This window comes from Camarhynchus parvulus, chromosome 2 (genome assembly GCF_901933205.1).
Source record: "Camarhynchus parvulus chromosome 2, STF_HiC, whole genome shotgun sequence".
NCBI lineage: Eukaryota > Metazoa > Chordata > Aves > Passeriformes > Thraupidae > Camarhynchus > Camarhynchus parvulus.
Genome location: NC_044572.1, coordinates 133566184 through 133583854, shown reverse-complemented (window position 1 = coordinate 133583854; position 17671 = coordinate 133566184). Strand labels below are relative to the sequence as shown.

The 17671-nt window shown below is 36.8% G+C and overlaps 1 protein-coding gene across 1 annotated transcript in view; it reads left to right on the top strand.

Annotated features, from left to right (window-relative positions):
* The window catches only part of ANGPT1 (angiopoietin 1), a 153922-nt gene that overhangs the window by 39755 nt on the left and 96496 nt on the right, over positions 1-17671 (top strand). The gene's annotated exons all lie outside the window — the stretch shown is intronic.

Below are 17671 nucleotides of genomic sequence, written 5' to 3'. Positions count from 1 at the left end.
TTGATTGATTGAACCAACTTTGTACGATTGTCCTTTTCTTGGTCTTAATCACTTTACATGGAGTTTTCTCCTTCCAGCCCCAGGACATCATATCTATTCCTTAGGAGCATATTGGTAGCAAGGGGAAGGATCTTCCTTCTGCTCTGAGATAAGAGTCCAGTCTCCCTTGTGAATCAGCCAAGCCTGTCAGCTCAGGGTTGCATGCTAAATGAATATCCATGTCCAAGGCCTTAGGACAGAACTGCTGCTTTTCATCATCAGTGTGCAGTGCTAAGCATCAGCCCCTGCTCAGATTCCTGGGTAGCTCACTGCTTGCTGAACTCCTCACCAGATTTCTATGTACCAATCTGCCTTCAGATACAGCCCCATGAGCACAGGCTGGGAAGTTTTTCTGAGCAAACTCTTGACAGGTTCAGCCTGCCATGCATTAGTGCTGCTGCTGGAACTGCTGCCCTGCACCTCTGCCTGCAGCACTGAGCCCCTGTGTCTCAATCGGAGAGAGTGCTCTGCCTTCCTCAGGCACTGAAAGAGTGAAGTTGGAGCACATTCAAAGTTTCCAAGGGTCCAAATACAGACTTCGCTGATGGCTCTTATAAGTATTAACATTCCTCTCTATATTCTTATATATGCTTCACATTTGCTGTGCTTCAGATATATTATAATTTAATAACAAACCTTGTTATTCCATGTTTCATTTAAATGCCTTTAGAATGTCTTGATTTTTTCAGTTAATCATGTTTTTTTCTCAGTGTCAGCAGCTAATATGTGCATTTTTAAATGTTCAAATTAACGCCTTTTTAGGAGATAAATATTACTGAACATATTATTTTAGCACAATAGGTCATGTAAAATAGCTCTGTAAAATAATTTTTACATTAAAAATTAAGTACATAATTACAAAAATTGCATTAAATTTTAAATTTGTTTTCATACAAATTTATCCAAAACTAGTGTGTAAATTATGAAACTAGTATCAAATGAAAATTAAAGCTATTTTGTGTATTGTCTTAATGTTGATATTGTTACAACATCTAAAATGTTACAGAAACATTGTTAAAATTTTCTTAAATGGATTGATTTACCAAGTTTAGGAGCTCTCTGTGTCTACGTCAAGATGTTTCAACACTCCAGGAGTTCCAGTACATTGTGGAAGTGAGAAACAAAACTCCCCCGAGCATAGTGGCCTCCTCTGGGGATTAGAAATGTCTTGGCTTGTCACCTCTTTTTTACTTCTGACTATCCAGGACAGTCCCTTGGGTACTCACTTTGTGCGTGTCCATGTTTTCTCCTATTTTGAGGTGAATACTAATTTGACAACACTTATTTGTAGTTGTCCAGATAGTTTGAATCCTATGGCAGAATGTGAGATAGATTGCCATCAGAGAGTCTGCAATCCAGTGGTTCGATCCTCTGATAATTTGCTTTGTAAACAGAGCAAGCAATGCACCCAGAATATTTTTTTAAATGGAACTGAAAAGTGGTGAAAGAATACATTTAACGAACTCAGTACAAGAGTCAGATTTCCATGCCAGGTGTTGTGTTAATATTCCATACTTTCTGTTGAGAAATCATATTTACATTGGCGCATTAGTGCACTTTCATCACTATGGGACCATTAATTTACTGTTGTCATCTCTGCAGGATGGACCTATCCTAACTGGATGTGATGAGGCAGATAGGGTCTCATATGGACTTCAGACATCATGATTCAGGTTTCTCCTTTTCAGAATGAGAATAATTACATTTTTTCCTTCTAAATGATGTTGCATTGGTAAATAAATTTCAGAATGAGAGATAAGAACATAATGCAGCCATAATTAGGAAGGGATAAGGTGATTACATAGGTGATGCCTCAGGTTTTGGCTTTTATATTTTTCAGATTCTGTACTGCTTTAGTGTGTAGTTCTGAGCATATTGGGGGATAGTAAGCTCTCTTCACAGAGTAGGTAGACAAAACAATTCTTTCTCTACCTGGGGATCAAGGAAAAATGATCCAAATTTCAGGCCCAAGAGCATAAACAATGGTGGACTGAAGAGACAAAAACAAGAAGGATGGGACTTCATGACCTAAAGCTATAACTGGACAATTAACCCCAATATGCTAATGGACCAGAACTTATAAAAGTGTGAGACCCTGTGACCACTCATCAGTTTTGTGACCATTTTGGGTTAATCTTGGGTGTAGCCCTGGCTGGGCTCTTGTGCTGCCTAAGGTGCACCCATTGAAGCCTTCTAATAAATACCTGCTTTATTCTTTAACTCTGTCTAGTCTCTGTTCTAGGTCAGCCTTGATAAGGCATCATAGGAATAAATTTAGGAAATCCATTTGGCTCTAAATAAACATGGGGCAGTTTGAAAACATTTTAATTTAAATAATACAGTAGAATTTGAAACTTTTTGACAAAATATTAAATAAAAGGCTTTTAAAGCAATTCAGTTTGCTTCAACTTTCCAAAAAAGAACCTGGACTGTCAGCTCACAAGGTCTGTAATTTAGATATTAAATTATTCCCCTCTGAGTAAGGAAATAAAAATAATTTTCTGGTACAGAAAGCAGAGATGTATCTACTTCGAGCACCTCTGCTTCTTTCATGGCTGTAACACCTAGGTGTCTCTGGACCATTAGCACATTTTCTGATTGATTTTATTTTCTAATTTGTGCTCTTAATAGACTAAATCTAAATGTTTTAGAAAATACAGGAAGAAAGGCAATGAAAGCTCTGAAATAAAAAGTGGGTTAAAGTTGATCTTGCCAGCCTTCACTAGTTAGAAAAATGTTATTACTTTAAGCTGAAACACATCCCATTGGTTTTAGAACATTTTTATGAATGACCACAGCTGTAGTTTGAGCTTTTTATGAGAACTGATGACTCATTTATAAGTCTTTTTTTGTTTTCTAGACCTATTGAGTTTTTGAGAGCTTGTTCTGTAACAATGATTATTTTTACAGACTTGTTCTATTAGATGCTTACTTCATTGTCCTTGGTTGTTAGAAATGTTTTACTAAGAGAGCTAAATAAAAAAAAAACCCACCCTATTGGGAACACTCAGGGTTTATTTTATTCACAAGTAAATGTGAGATAATCCCTTTTTTTTTGCAAAGAAAACCAGAGCACAGGGATGGCAAATGAAGATAGTGGCACAGTAAGATCCAGACCACAGGAGTTTCTAATTTGTACTGTGTCTATTCAGCTTGGCAGTATAAAATGAACTTTTCCACTATGCCTGTTTATCTCAGAAAATCACATGCTATTTTTCAGTTTCCTTTCAAGGATCGGAGTGTCATGCAGTGATTGCTATTGACATGGGCAGCCCCATGTCCAAGTTAACACCACAGGATCACATTTTCTAACAGCTTCAATTAGAAGCTAGTTAAAATCATGTCTATTTAAAATGAGAAAGGGGCTAGCAAAGCAAGCCAAAAAAAAGCTGCAACTCTGTTATTACCAGTTCAATATTACAAACTCAATTATTACCTCAACTCTGTTGTTATTTGATGGGGCACAGAGAATAGGAAAGGGAGCCATACTCTGTTTACTGTTCAGCTCCAGGCACTTGAGCTGATTGGATATTTGAGGAGTGTAGAAAATTTACATAAGCAATGAAGAAAGGAGGGATCTGTGAAGAGCAAGACAGATCAGCAATACTGTGAGTCAGCCTTTACAGACACCAGTGTGCTCTGCCTCAGGCAGGTGGTCTGAATAATAGCTAGATTTGTGCTCTTTGAGCCTGTCACACATGCCATGTGCCCCTTTTGGCCTTAATGTTCACACACAATATCCTACTGCATGCTAAAAACTTGAAACTGAAGCTGAGATGCCATTTATTATTCTTCAAATACATTAGAAGAAATACTGCAGAGGTAGGGAAGTTAAAAGGTGTCCCACTTCCTACATTTATACATTTTTTCATACCACCTAAAGAGATTTCTGTTATCCAGTTACCTTAAAATAATACTTACTTTAAGTCAGCTTAAGGTGACATTTAAATAAAGTCATTGTGTTCAAAATAGATAACATATTTATAGGAACTTGTTGAATACATAAGTGAATTGAAAAGGAAGGACATTAAACTGTGTTTTGTGAGGCTGTACTGGTTGGTGCTTCTTCCCTGTGACTAGCTAAAGTGCTTCCAGGAAGGTGGTAATCATGACACAATTTTTAAGGAGGAAACATAACCTGGAGCAATGTCAGTTGGAGGCCTCTGTTGGAAAACCCTGAGAACTCATTAGAGGAGCCTTTCAGGAGTGTGCCTTTTGAATATTGTCTGTGCATTGGTGATGGACGTTAACTTTGCAGCATTGGCCCCTTGAAGTCTTCTTTGAAGTCCAAATTTTGAAATCTCATCTTCAGACTAACCTCTTGCCTTTCTAACAAAAAAAAAAATACCGTCACTATGCTCCCAGCTGAAATAAGGATACCTTCATTTTGCTGAGGGTGTCTTTTTTGTTTGATTAGCTGCTATCAATTGGTCTAGATTAAGTAATAAATATCTCCTTACATGTGAGAGGAATAAATTTTCTTCTTGTTTTTTTCTTCACACATGCATATTGGCAGTTTTTGGTATATTTTAATTTGAAAGTTTTGTCTTTCATTGGACTTTGTATTTGCTTAGCTGCATTAGTGAATTTCCTTTTTGAATTAGGTGACATGAAAATTTTATCTTCACTTTCATGCATAATAATTAATTCAGTAAGCATTGTCACCAAACAAGTTTTGGTATCTATCTATACATAGATACATAGCATAATAAAAGCCTATTTAAAGACTATATAGAATAATAGAATAAGGAGTAAAAAATTCATTTAAGTAGCTTTTATAGTTTTTTACTTTCTTGGGGAATAATATATTGCAATTTGGTGTACTTCAGTTTCTTCCATCTATTTCTCTTTCTGCTGCCAAGAACTCACTGTGATTTGACAAACAATTTATAAGAAATGTTGCTGTCATTATGATATTCTAGTTCCTAAACCATTAATAAGTGAAGACAGATATGATACCAACACTATGTAAACGTCTTTGTTACTTTATTCTCCCTTTTACCACCACTAACTATTTTGTTCAGGGAATGCCTGGTAATACTTGTTTTTAATTTAAGGTAAGACACTGGAATCCAAAGGTGGTCTGAACTCCTTGAAACACCATAAAAAATAAAAGAATGACAAAATGCAACTGGCTAATGCATATTCCTAAATACCAAAGATCTTCAGCTGCATTTATTTACAACTATTTCATGCTTTCCAGGTGCTGAGTTTCCTAAAATTGCTTAAAGCAGTAGCCATTCATTGGAAACTTCCTTGTTCAATCAATTAATAGCAGTACCCATATCTATTACTTACTGGAAGTTTGACAGCAGCCAAAACCTGCAAAGCCAGTAGTTTTCACCTTGTACCACATATTGTAGTCCTCCTTCCCAAGCCTGAGAAAAGCCTCAAGAATCTCAGCCCCAGCCTCACTAGGTAATTTAGCAAACACCATTTACTTTTAAAGATAAATAGTGTTTAGAGGTTATAGCTTATATTTGAAAAGTGCTGCCCTTGCCTTCAGCCCTTAGTTGTGAAGTCCTTAGCTGTGAAGCCATACTTGCTGTCTAAAAACACAGAATACTTTCCAGCTAAGCAATAACAATTTTCAAAGTCTGTGGTTAACAGTTTTGTAGTGTGACATTGTAGTCATTTGTGCATTGAAAAAGTAAGTACAATACATTTGCTTTGTATTTGATAAACAGAAAAAATGCAGGAATAAGCGGAGAAGTGTTGGGTTTTTTGCTTTCTGTCTCTAGAAAGGGACAAGGGTGAGGGTGTCAGAGGCCGTAACTGTCCATTAAGCAAGTCACACTCTGCAAAGTGGAAATTCGCTACCAGCAGACTTACATGAATGTTTGCCATCTAAACGTGGATATTTTCAGCTCATTACAAGACCACTTCGAAAAGGACAAACCACAGAAAATGAAAACATGCAGCCCACCACACCGCAAGCTGTGCTCTGGGCTGCCCCTAGGATCCATACAATTTCCTGTTCATGTATTTCTATAGCAGGCTGGGGCTGCTCAGTGGAGTGTACAGGAGATAAAACCTTATTTCCAGTCACTTGCATTTCACACCAGATATGTGCAGATAAATATCTGGCATTGGTTTGTGGCACACATATATCCAGGACTCAAAAGAGCGTTGACAAAATGAGAAACTAATGACATGCTACAAGTAAGGACTTCTCTGCTTTCTCCTGCTGCAGAATTTCAGCTCAGTCTTTGGACTGTGCTGTGAGTGCCTCTTGCTCTCCTGCCTGCAGAGCCTTGGTCATGATCAGCACCCTCTTGTGCAGCTCTGCAAATATCTGCTAGTGTTACTGGTTACTGGGTAAATACAGACCCTTTTCATTTGTCCCTGGTTCCCTTAGGGACAAACAAACAAAAAGAGTACTTTTTCTCATGATGCATAATAAAGTTATGGAATTTTGCCACAGGATGTTGTGGAGACCAAAATTAGAAATGTTTTTTTTTAAATTATATTAGATAAATGCATGAGGATAGAGTCCAGAAGTGACCATAAAGTACAATTGTCTGCATAAGAACTTCCCTCACAAAGTTCCTAAGTTGAGGATATCTTGGAGAATATACTGTCCTGGGCTTCATTATTGATCGTTGTCAGAAACACGATTCTGAAGAAGATAAACCTTTGGCATAAATCTGTATAGTCATTTATGTCTTTCTGGTTTTGTCATTTTTAATGTCTTAAGAAAATACTTAGTGCTAGTGTTTATGTACAGTATCTCAGTATGTTTCTTATTTACCATCTCCTTTAACCCACAAACTTATTTCCCAAGGTAATGAAGCAATAGAAAATGTTACTAAAATGTCAACTTGTTTCATAAAATTGTTCTCAGATTACCACAGTGGATGTTTATAGTCTAACAGAAGATGGAAGCCATTTTGCTAAACCAGAGCAGTTTAATAAGGCGTGTAATAAGAGCACAGCTTGCAACACATTTTAACCAAAATAAATTACTCCATTGCTCTTTAGGAAAAATCATTGCTTTTTAAAAACTGCTAAATATTGAACTAGTTTATACTTACACCACCACATCCCATCAAGAATCTACGGGAACTGATCTGGGACTTGTTTGCACAGACTGCCCAGAAGAGGTTGTCTATAGTGCAATTGGCTAAAGACTTATGAATATGAACTGTTGCTTATGAATATGAACTGTTGTTAAAGGTGTAGATCCTTACTCAGCACTAATCAACTTCATTATCTCCTGCTGGGTCAGATGGTTGAAGATAAGATCTGAAATTTCAATGAAAACAGAGACATTGAAGTTATAGATGTGAGAAATGGCTGCTCACTTTTCATAATTTTAGAAAGATTTATTAAACCTTATCAAAAATACAATAGAAGACAGAATAGAGAAAATGTAACAGTGCCAGGAACAAAGGATTTTCCCCACCGTGTGCTTGCCCACATAATGGGTTTCTCCTTTTAACCCTTTAACCCCTCCCAAAGTTCTGTCCATCGACCCCTTCTTCACTGTCCAGTGGTGGAGATCTCTTTCTCAAATCCTGATGAGAGGTCAGCTGTTGCCACAGATACAAGCTGACCCTCCCTTATGTCCCAACACCCCGTCTGTCTGTTGATAATGCAAGGGGGTAAAACATAGCTATAAATCTATAAAAGTTTTTTTAACCTATATGCAGGATATTTGTCTGTTAATTGTGAGAGTCAATGATCGCATTGCTCATCTGGCTAATATATTTTAAAAGTTTCTTCTTCCTCAGTGCTTGCTTTTAAAGGTCATATTTTCCCCTCTTAAATAAACTACCGCTCTTGATCTTGGAAATTCTCTGTAACTTAACTGCTTGTGAAGTAAGCTGGAATGCAGTCATGCAATCCAAATGATTGTAACGAAAGCAGAATCAGGCCTGTAGCTTCATTCTCATGCTGTATTTGAATATTTTATTTCTTCCCATTCTCTCTTTAAGCACCATGCACTAGCCTTTTTCCATAAAAATATAGTGTTCCCTCTAACATCAGTAAAAATTTTGCATGCGACCTATGGAAGTTAACTATGTAATTTCAGCTGGCAGTAATGGTATTTGCACAGTAGAGCTGTATCCACAGATGAGAAAATAGTTCTTTTGTTAAGTACTTAATTGAGCTAGAAAACACCTAATCCAAATCACCCCCAGGAGGCACATACAGTAAATACTATCTACTCTGTGACTATGCATTTCAATAAAAGCTTCTCAACTTAAAGTCATTCTTCCATTGAGACAATCTTTCTCAATTTCACAGCATTAATGTAAACTGCTTTTGAAGGGAATAAGTTAGTGTTTTGCTAAAACAGGGCTAAGAGATTTCTATGTAAAAAGAGATGTGCCAAAAGATCGTGCTGAATGACTTTGCTCAAACATGTAGACATAAGATACATAGTCAGATGGCCACAAAGAAAAGGGAAGCTTAAAACAAAGTGTGAGAAGGAAAGAAAATTCTGTGATTTAAATAAGGGAATGCAAACTATGCAGGACTAATTTATTCAGAGAAATTGCAAAATAGAACTGGAATCAATGAGGGTGGGTGTATTTTGTGGGCAAATCTCCATAAACCTGTAACCTTTCATCATCACTTGTTAACAAAATGTCTTGGCAGCCAACAGCAGACAAGAAACAACCTCCATCTTATCAATGCCTACCACCTCTTTCAAATAATTGGTTGTTGAAGATATTTTGAATATCTTGAGTTGAACCACACTACCTCAAGCCAAAGTCAGCCAATGTTGCATTCATTAACGTGTTTGAGCTCTCTAAATCCTCCTGCAGGTAAAACCAGGAAAGTGTATTTGCAGTCACAGCCTGAGAGGTAGAGTTGTAAATGCTCCTAAATCTCCTAAGAATCTAACTACCAGCTAAGTACCAGCTGAAAGGCTAAGTACCATCACTGTACAGCAAACCATATCCTTTAAACTTCTGGAAAACTTGAAATTTTGGTAAGTGAAGTCAGAAATTTAGTGTATTTGGGATCATGTCTTCATAAAAGAAAGAAAAGGAATTAATAAGTTCATAAGATGAATACTATAAATTCCACAATAAAAAAACAGACAATGAAGTCTGTAGATAAAACTTTTATGTTAAATATGAAGACAGTAAAGACACAGCACATTTCAGTTTCTGAGTTATTCTTGGAGCAATTCAGTTGTTGTCAGTTTGAGGGATCTGGTATGATTGTGCACGCCCTGAATTTTCAATATTTTTTTCTGTAGACTAATAAATATTTTGCCAGTGCCTTTTGATTTTTCAAATTGTGCTTGCACTAAAGAAAGAGAGCAGTTAATATGTTTACTTACTGCTCTGTTAGCTGGAAGAAGATGATAGTCCTGGGAGTTCCTTTTCACTTGACATGAAAAACAGAAGAAATGTCTAGCCCCACCTTATATCATGAAGGGAAGGAGAAAGCCAGAGAAGGATAGGAGGAGGGGAAGGGAAAAGGAGAAAATTAAAGGGAGTGGATAGGGGAATGAAAATTTCTACAGTTGCTTTAATGCCAGGTGATTACTGGCATTTATAAATTACCTCATCTATGAAAACTATGTATGTTTTAGAAGAAGGTGATTATATATTTATGGGTTCTTTTGAAACCTGGAGATACCCAACTTATTAATAATTCCCCTGATCCTTGTCAGCAAATTCACAGAGCTTTGTGGTGCTGTATAACACTTGAGGATGTGGTCCTCTATCACCAATTCCTAGGAGCCATGCATTAAAGCCTAGATGAGCATATTCAGTGGTAATCAAGCTGAAGGTGAAGTCTTTAATTGCATTCTTGAAATATAAGGGTTTGATATTCCTACATCCCTTGTTCCTTATCTGAATCACAGGAAACAAAAATCCTGTTACACAATGAACAGGAACTATTAGAAAGAACTAAATGGATTCTCTGGGAAAAAAAAGTGTTTTGCATGTGAAATGTAGACTCTCATCAGTTTTGCTTCCACAGTCATAGCCCATGTAGGTAGTCACAAACTGATAATAGTACTTTCAAGTGGACATTATATCAAAGACCACATTATTTGGGAAAAAAGAAAGCCAGAAGCTCTATTTCATTTAAGTGATGACTGATAAAAAGCAGTTCATTTGAAACCTGTTTTTATTGGCTGTGTCGTGCTATTTCTTTCAATGCCACTTTCATCTGAAAAAATATTTTCTCAAACATAGCTGCTGGCTGTCTTGGAAGTATTAAACATGTCCACAGCACAAAACTGAATGGTTTTGATGAGCATTTTAGGGTTGTTGTGTGTAGACATCCACATAATAGGTAAACAGTTTCAAAGAAATCTTATGGGGTCCAAGTCCCATAAATCCTTAATTTTTGTAAGGACAACTAGTTCTGTCTCTAAAAAACATCACGGGCTGGATGTCCAGTGTGTGTGTATAGCTGTCTATTCTAATTTCTTTGGAAGAGTCCTGTCAGAGTTGAATGCAGTGCAACTGTTGTGCATATGGGGAGTGACAACTCCTGGAATCAAAATATTTCAAGGCAAAGGTTCGTTTATGTAGAAAATTTGTAGAGCAATTGTCTGAATATTTTTCTACTTTTCAAATAAGAAATCAGTGGGAATTAAGTACAGAAATACAATATGGGCCTAAGCCAAAGATTAAAAAAATCTGATGCCTACAGTGAAATTTTAATGATATGGAGGCACATAAATTTAAGCATTTTACTAATTTACAATGGATTTGGATGTGATCACCCAAAATGAGAGCCCTCAAGCCAGTATGTTTTCACAATGTCTTCATAAACTGTGCATACCTATTGCGTATCTGAAATCTTAAACTCACCATGAAGTACAATATCATCCTTTCTATACTTTAACAGCTTAATTATTAGAAGTCAAACTGTATATTTATTTAATGATCCCTGCAAAATGCATAAACAATATTCAGAAAAGAGACAAGTTCTTAGACCTGATACATGTAATGATGGGCTGTCAGAGCACAGTTGTACTTGAGCACTTCCTCTTTAGCATTATGAGTCTCGTGATATTCATGGCACAATGGTCCTGCTTTAGCTGTTATGGAGAATCAAGGAATAGAAAACAGGCTTGACCCATCCTAGCCAATATTTCTGCTTACTAAAGTCTTACTTTGAAGAGGATTTGTAGGCCTGTAATCCCGCAGACCAAGGAGGGAATAGAAGCCCTCTTTTCTAGTCTCTCATGTGATGGTGCTCCAAAGAAAATTAAACCCAGGTAAAGCAGTTTGCTGTAAGTGAGTAAGTGTCAGCTAATTCATGAGGAAATATCTGACAGCGTGAGACACGCCTGAATTGCTTACTGTGTTTGTGCCCATGAATCATGTTCCTTAGAGTTTAATCTGTTTGTTTATGAGAAATTCAGGTATTTGTCTTTGTTCCAAACTTCTTTTTATGGATATAAACTTGGACGTCTTTGAGATTCTTGTCCTAAAAGACTTAAAAATGTTCCTGTACTTCTTCATTTATATAAGAGATTCAATCTTGAGACATAATGAATAGCTTTTATACTGTAGAGGAGTATCTTGTAGGAATAAGACAGTGAACCTTTTGTAGCTTGACAAATACAATCTATAGGAAGGCGAGGGGAATGTTCTGTAGTCAATGTTATGTATACAGTTTAGTTTGGCACTGTTAGTTCTCTGTGCAATTGGCAATATTTGGCTGAAAAGTACTTTTATTTTTTTGGCTACTTTAACAGTAGTTAGGATTTCAACAATCATCTCTAAAATCATTAATCATGTCACAGCTCCTGCCATGGCCTATTGGGAAGTATTAGTGAAATGACAGTATTAATGCCATTAATGCAGAATTGTTCTGGTGCCCAGGGTAAAGGAAATAGTAAACCACAGCTGTAAAGTTGTACCCACAACTTGTAAACCTAAAGGAATATGCTTGTAAAAGAGGTGAACTGAAAGGGCTAATTCTGGGAATTTATTTGAGTGACTCACACTGTTTCCTTGCTAAGAAAAGCAAACAAAGAGAAAACAAATTCTACCTTTTATAAATGCAGTAAAACAGAGTTAAGAGCTGCTCCTCCATATCTCCCATGACACTAAGGTATATAATGAACCATCTATAAGATATCTTAAAATCAGAAATTCCTTCAAGTTAGCAATATTTTTCTGTTTTCCCAGAGTATAAAAGTAAAGAGCTGAATTATGCCAAATCATACAGAATGTCATTATTTTTAGCTCTGATTCAACAGAAGATTTACTGAGAGATTAGTGGTCACCAAAGAAGTATTTGCATCTGTTGTTTATGTTATGACATCTGAGATCAAAGTTAGGCTTTAAACTTTAACTTTCTGTTTTGAAAGTGGATAATGAAACTGGAAATAAAGCTGAAGATGTGAGGGGGGAAAGGCAATGGAGTATTAAAAACACTGCAGAGAGTTTTGAAATGAAGGGGATGTGTGGGATGAAGCCCAGAGGCTGGATCTACCAGCCTTCTGAACACTCTGCTCCTCATTCCCCAGATTAAGTACACATCGTGTGTGTGCTTGTGAACCATCCCAGAGATTGTGGAAACACTCCATGTTTAAACTGAGGCTGGATTGGCCTCAGGCTTTGCTGAATGTCCAGCCTTTGCAGCACCGTGTCCAGTGTGCTTAATTCTGTATAGCCATGGTGATAAAGCATTTCTGTGGCTGAACCTAACAAAGTTAGTGCTGAGTTGCAGTGGCAGAAATAAATCCAGTGAAAAGCCAGCTGTGGAAACTAAGCCGCAATGAGGACTCTTTCTGAGGAGATGCTAAGATTTTTTAAGTAAATATAAACCTTTAAGTAGCTGATTTTAAGTAAGTTGAGGGTCTCTGAAGAGATAATTGATGTGCATTCCTAAAGCCAAAGAAAGAACTGCTAACTACCTTGCAAAAGAGTGGATTACCAAGAGGGAGAAAACCAGGACAAAATCTCTACTTGAGCCTCTGTCATTAATGAGATCATGATCAGGCCCTTCATGCAGACAGCTAAGAATGAAAAAGAAGAAAGACTCCTATGGTTTAACTGTACAACTCAGAAAATTATTAATGGTAAGGACATCCTGTCATAATTGGCTCACTTGTAAAATGCTACATAGGTCAGTGCAGTCAAAGGCATTTCCATTTACCAGATTTTGGAGATTTTGATGAAATAATTAACTGGCTTCTCTTCAGTTTATATGGCCTGATCCTGTACTGAGATCTCTTTGAGAGCAGACCATGTAATAAGAAATGCTTGCAATTTCAACCATTATACAATGGTAACAGTACAGTCATATAGACACTTGATAATATTGGTGCATACATGTTTGCAAAGGCTGGAACTGAGAAGCCCTTCCTCTTCTTCAAAGAACAGAAGCCATAAATTATATCAATTTGTCTCTGTCTGAAGTTGCCTGGCTATGGTCTAAGTGTTTGGTTTATGTATAGACTGACATTGTCATGTTGACTTTATTTATAGCCCTTCTTGGGTGCAGTTAAGTGAGTGGAAATTGAACAGAGACAAAATGTCATTAACTGTGAAAACCAAACTTATCAGAAATATTTTATTTCTCTCAGGACTCATTTACATATTACTGTTGGTATTACTTGGAAAGAGTGTAAATAAGGTAAAAAAGGTTTAAAGAGAAGGTTGACTTAAAGTTGGCATTGTCTTATAAAAATATTTCTAGTCACTGTGTGGATTTAGATTATTACGGAATGTTCTGTTCTCTTAACTGAACATCACATTAGATTTGTCTGGATAAAAATATTTGGATTATTTATTTATGTTGGAAAAACTGTATGAATTTAAATTTAATTTAATGACCTAACTAACTTGTCCTTTAATGGTACTAAAGTTTCATTAAATCGGAGAAGCAAATGCACTTTTAAATAAAATTAGGAGGATAGTTGAAATCTTTAATTTAATCTGATTTTGGAAGTTAGCATAAAAAAAAGGTATAGCTGTCATGTTGTATCATCAGTTCTGAGGTTCTGTTAAAAGTTTTTTCATTTTCAAGTGAAATGGCCTATTTCTAGCAGAAAGGCTGGCCTGCAGTTTGAAATTCAATGTATTTATCTCACACAATTTTCTGAGTAGAAACCACACTGTTTTATTTTTAAATAAAAACACTTCAAAATAATTTAAAATCATTCAAGAGACAATAAAATATCTTTTTGTGTTTATATCTTATTTTGCATGAATCTATTCTGGAAAGCTATTTATAGCAATTAAAATTTACTCAAGTTTTTATTAAATTATCATAATTAAATAATAAATCCTTCCAGTACCTGAAGGTGGTCTACAAGGGAGCTGGAGAGGGGCTCTTCATCAGGAACTGTAGTGATGGGATGAGGAATGGCTTTAAACTGGAAAAGGGGATGGATTAAATTGGATATTAGGAAGAAATTCTTTATTGTGAGGGTGGCAAAGCACTGGGACAGGTTTCCCAGAGAAGCTGTGGATCTGTCTAAGTGTTCAAGTCCAAGGATGGATGGAGCTCTGAGCAATCTGGCCTACTGGGAGGTGTCCCTGCCCATGGCAGCAGGAGTGGAAGTGGATGGTCTTTAAGGTCCCTTCAAACCCAAAACATTCTATGTTTCTATGATTTGTTATTAAAAAATCCTTTCGCTGAGTTACCAAAGGGCGACTATTCACAGCATCCCAGGATTTATAAATTGAATAAAACTATTGTGGTCATCTGTTTCCTTCCTTGAAAGCTCAGGATTATTTCCTAAAGTATATTCCTCCAACTACTAAGTCTGCCATAACTAATTATATACTGTATGTTCCATTTTTAGCATTCAGCTCACTCTTTTCAATAAAAGCTTTGCAGTTCATGCACAAGTAGAATAGACTTTAAGCATAAAAGAAATAAAATTAAATACCAATCTGATTAACTTTTCAGGTCTCAGAAAGCCAGCTTATATTAAAAATCCTTCTTACCACACTGGCTTTGTGAACCATGTGCTAAAAGATGGGGATTATGAAGATCTATTGCAGCAAAGGCTTCAAACATTCTTCAGCTGGTTCGGCTGATGTGCAGTGCAGTCTGTGCCAAGACTCTCTGCTGTTCTTAAACATGTCAATGAAACACATCCACCACTAGAGCTGTTCTTCATCTTTGTGACTGGTCATTTCAGTCTTTTACATGTCACTAATAATTTGTCTGAAGCAATAATGAAAAGGCAAATGAGGCTGGCATCGCATTTTAATCAGACAAGGAAGAGTTCCATCCACATTTATGACAATATTTTTTTATTAACCAGTACAAAACAGCACTGAAGTAAAAAACAACTGGTAGGAAATCTTTTTTTTTATCAGCAATTGTATGACATATAACTGCAGCTTTGTAATTTTGATAGTTCACACAGTGCTACCTCCAGAAATGTGGTGTTAATACATGATTTTCAAAAAGAAATTAGAGCTGCCTTATCAATGAAAATTAGAGCTGCCTTATCAATGAAAATAGCCCATGTTTCAGGCTATTATTTCGCAGGTGTACCAGAGACTTCTTGTCAGACAAGTTAGCAGCCTTGTGGAAAGCTCACAGAAGCCAGGAAGCGGTAAGTTCAAACATCATTTGTTTTTAGCCACTTCTTGTATTTCAATGTGCGTTATAGTTAGGTGCTAAACAGGGACTCACACTCTTAATTTTAGCAGTGGATGAGTTATCAGTGTGAGCCTCTTTTTACCTGATAAATTCATGGACCAATCTGTTGAACACAATCTCTTCTGGCAGGATGGAAACAGAAGCTACTTCTTAGATATTGCAGAGTTAACTGCCACATACATGAGTACACTGTCACCACCAGGAAAGTGGGGAAAGAATTAAAGCCTTGTTTTGAGCCATCTCAGGAATAATCACCTCCAACTGCCAGTAATCCTGAGTCTACATCCCTTCTGCATAACATAAATAGAAGCAGGATTATGAATGCATCATATTCACATATAACTAAGTTGGTCCCTGATCTGCACTGTGTCTGGGAGCTCATACAAGATTAAAAAGTTAGTCTACTTTTCTCTTACATTTTTTTTGATATTGAAAAATATATCTTTGGGGAATTTGGTAGTCCAATTAGAGAGATTTCTTTATACTTTCTGCAAAAATCTGCTTCCACTCACAAAGGCAGGTTGCTCACCAGTGAAAAGCTGTGCAACCATCTTGGGTAAAGGGGCACCTTGCAGTAACAAAGACTAACACAGGTGTTAACAAGAGTGTGAAGGAAAGGAAATAGAATCACATTTTCTAAACACTCAACTGCATGTTTGGATAAGGGATTTTCATCTACAGCAGAGTTTTGTAGTACATTTGAGATTTTCTTATCTATTTCTTTTTGGCAAGTAGAAGTCCTACCTGGAAAAGTCATTCAGATCCCTCAAGCTGTTGCAGTGTTCCAGCTGAGCCTCTACTCACAATTGCCACAGATTTGGGGATGACAATGAGGAAGATGCTTTTATGCCATGACATTCTCTCATGTGCAACAGGGAATGCAGGTCTGCTGGAATATCCCCTTTTTTGGGATGCCATGAAAGCAGAGCTCCTGCTTCTACCCAGCTGTGAAAGATCTGCTCTTGAATGGCAAAGAGTCAAAAAGATAAGCTTCAAACAAACCCCCAACACCTGACCTTTCAGGAAGTTCAGTTCTCAACTGGAACTCTGCAGCTCATTTTACATAACCCTTTCTGTATTCTTCCTTTTAAGGAAAACGTCTTTGTGATGGCCTCGCAGTCCACTTGCAAAGAAAGAAATGAAGTCCTGTTTTCCTACTATTTGTCTTTACACTGACAAAAAGAGCAGTGACATTATTTCCACTGTTATCACACAGAAATCCACTAAACATTCTACACGTTGTGAAGAAATTTGCACCCCCCCTTCCCTTTTCCTGCTGGGAATTTGTGGTAACATGGTAATTTATTTCAAGTGGAACAGAAGCATTTCTGTTTTAGTTTTCTTTTCATGTCTAGAAGTTAGAAGTTTAGTCCAAATGTAATAATGGTTAAATAATCCCTATGTCCACACTTGCACTAATGTCAGCAGTATACTTTTCACAAGAAAATAACCTTGAATACCATGTTAATAGGTTTACAGTAAGGAAAAGCTCCAATCTTTGTTTTTAGAGCAGATTAGAATTGTAGACAGAAAAATTAAAAATAAAATAAAAACATTTCTATGGCTTTGAGAAGACATTTTAACCTGTTCTGGAGCTGAAAGTCAAAAAGAAAAGACTCAGGAATGAAACCCTGGCCAGATTGTGGGTACCTTCCACAAAACCTCCTTGACTTTAATATGTCAGAATTCCAGACTTCCAGTGCCATCCCCTTCCCCTCAAAAAGGCTTACTGTGCCATCCTAAAAAATCTGTGTCCTAAGCCCATATTATATGACCTAATGGAAATTGAAAACACAACATTACCTGAATGCAATTAATTGGATGCAGACGAGACAGGGATGCATTGGGGAATCAGAAGTTTCCTGACCTGTTGCTCCCAGTTCTCTTGTATGGCTCAGTTGGCTTTGGCACTCTTGGACCTCCTCATCAGATCAAACCTTCAGGCATGGTACCTGTTTCTATCAGCATCAGTACCAGGCATGGAGAACCTTTGTCCTTAAAAAGAGGATACCTGTTTCAGAAAATTTATTTTTCAATATTTTTATGGCCTATATTTAGATTTTCTGTGCTCTGG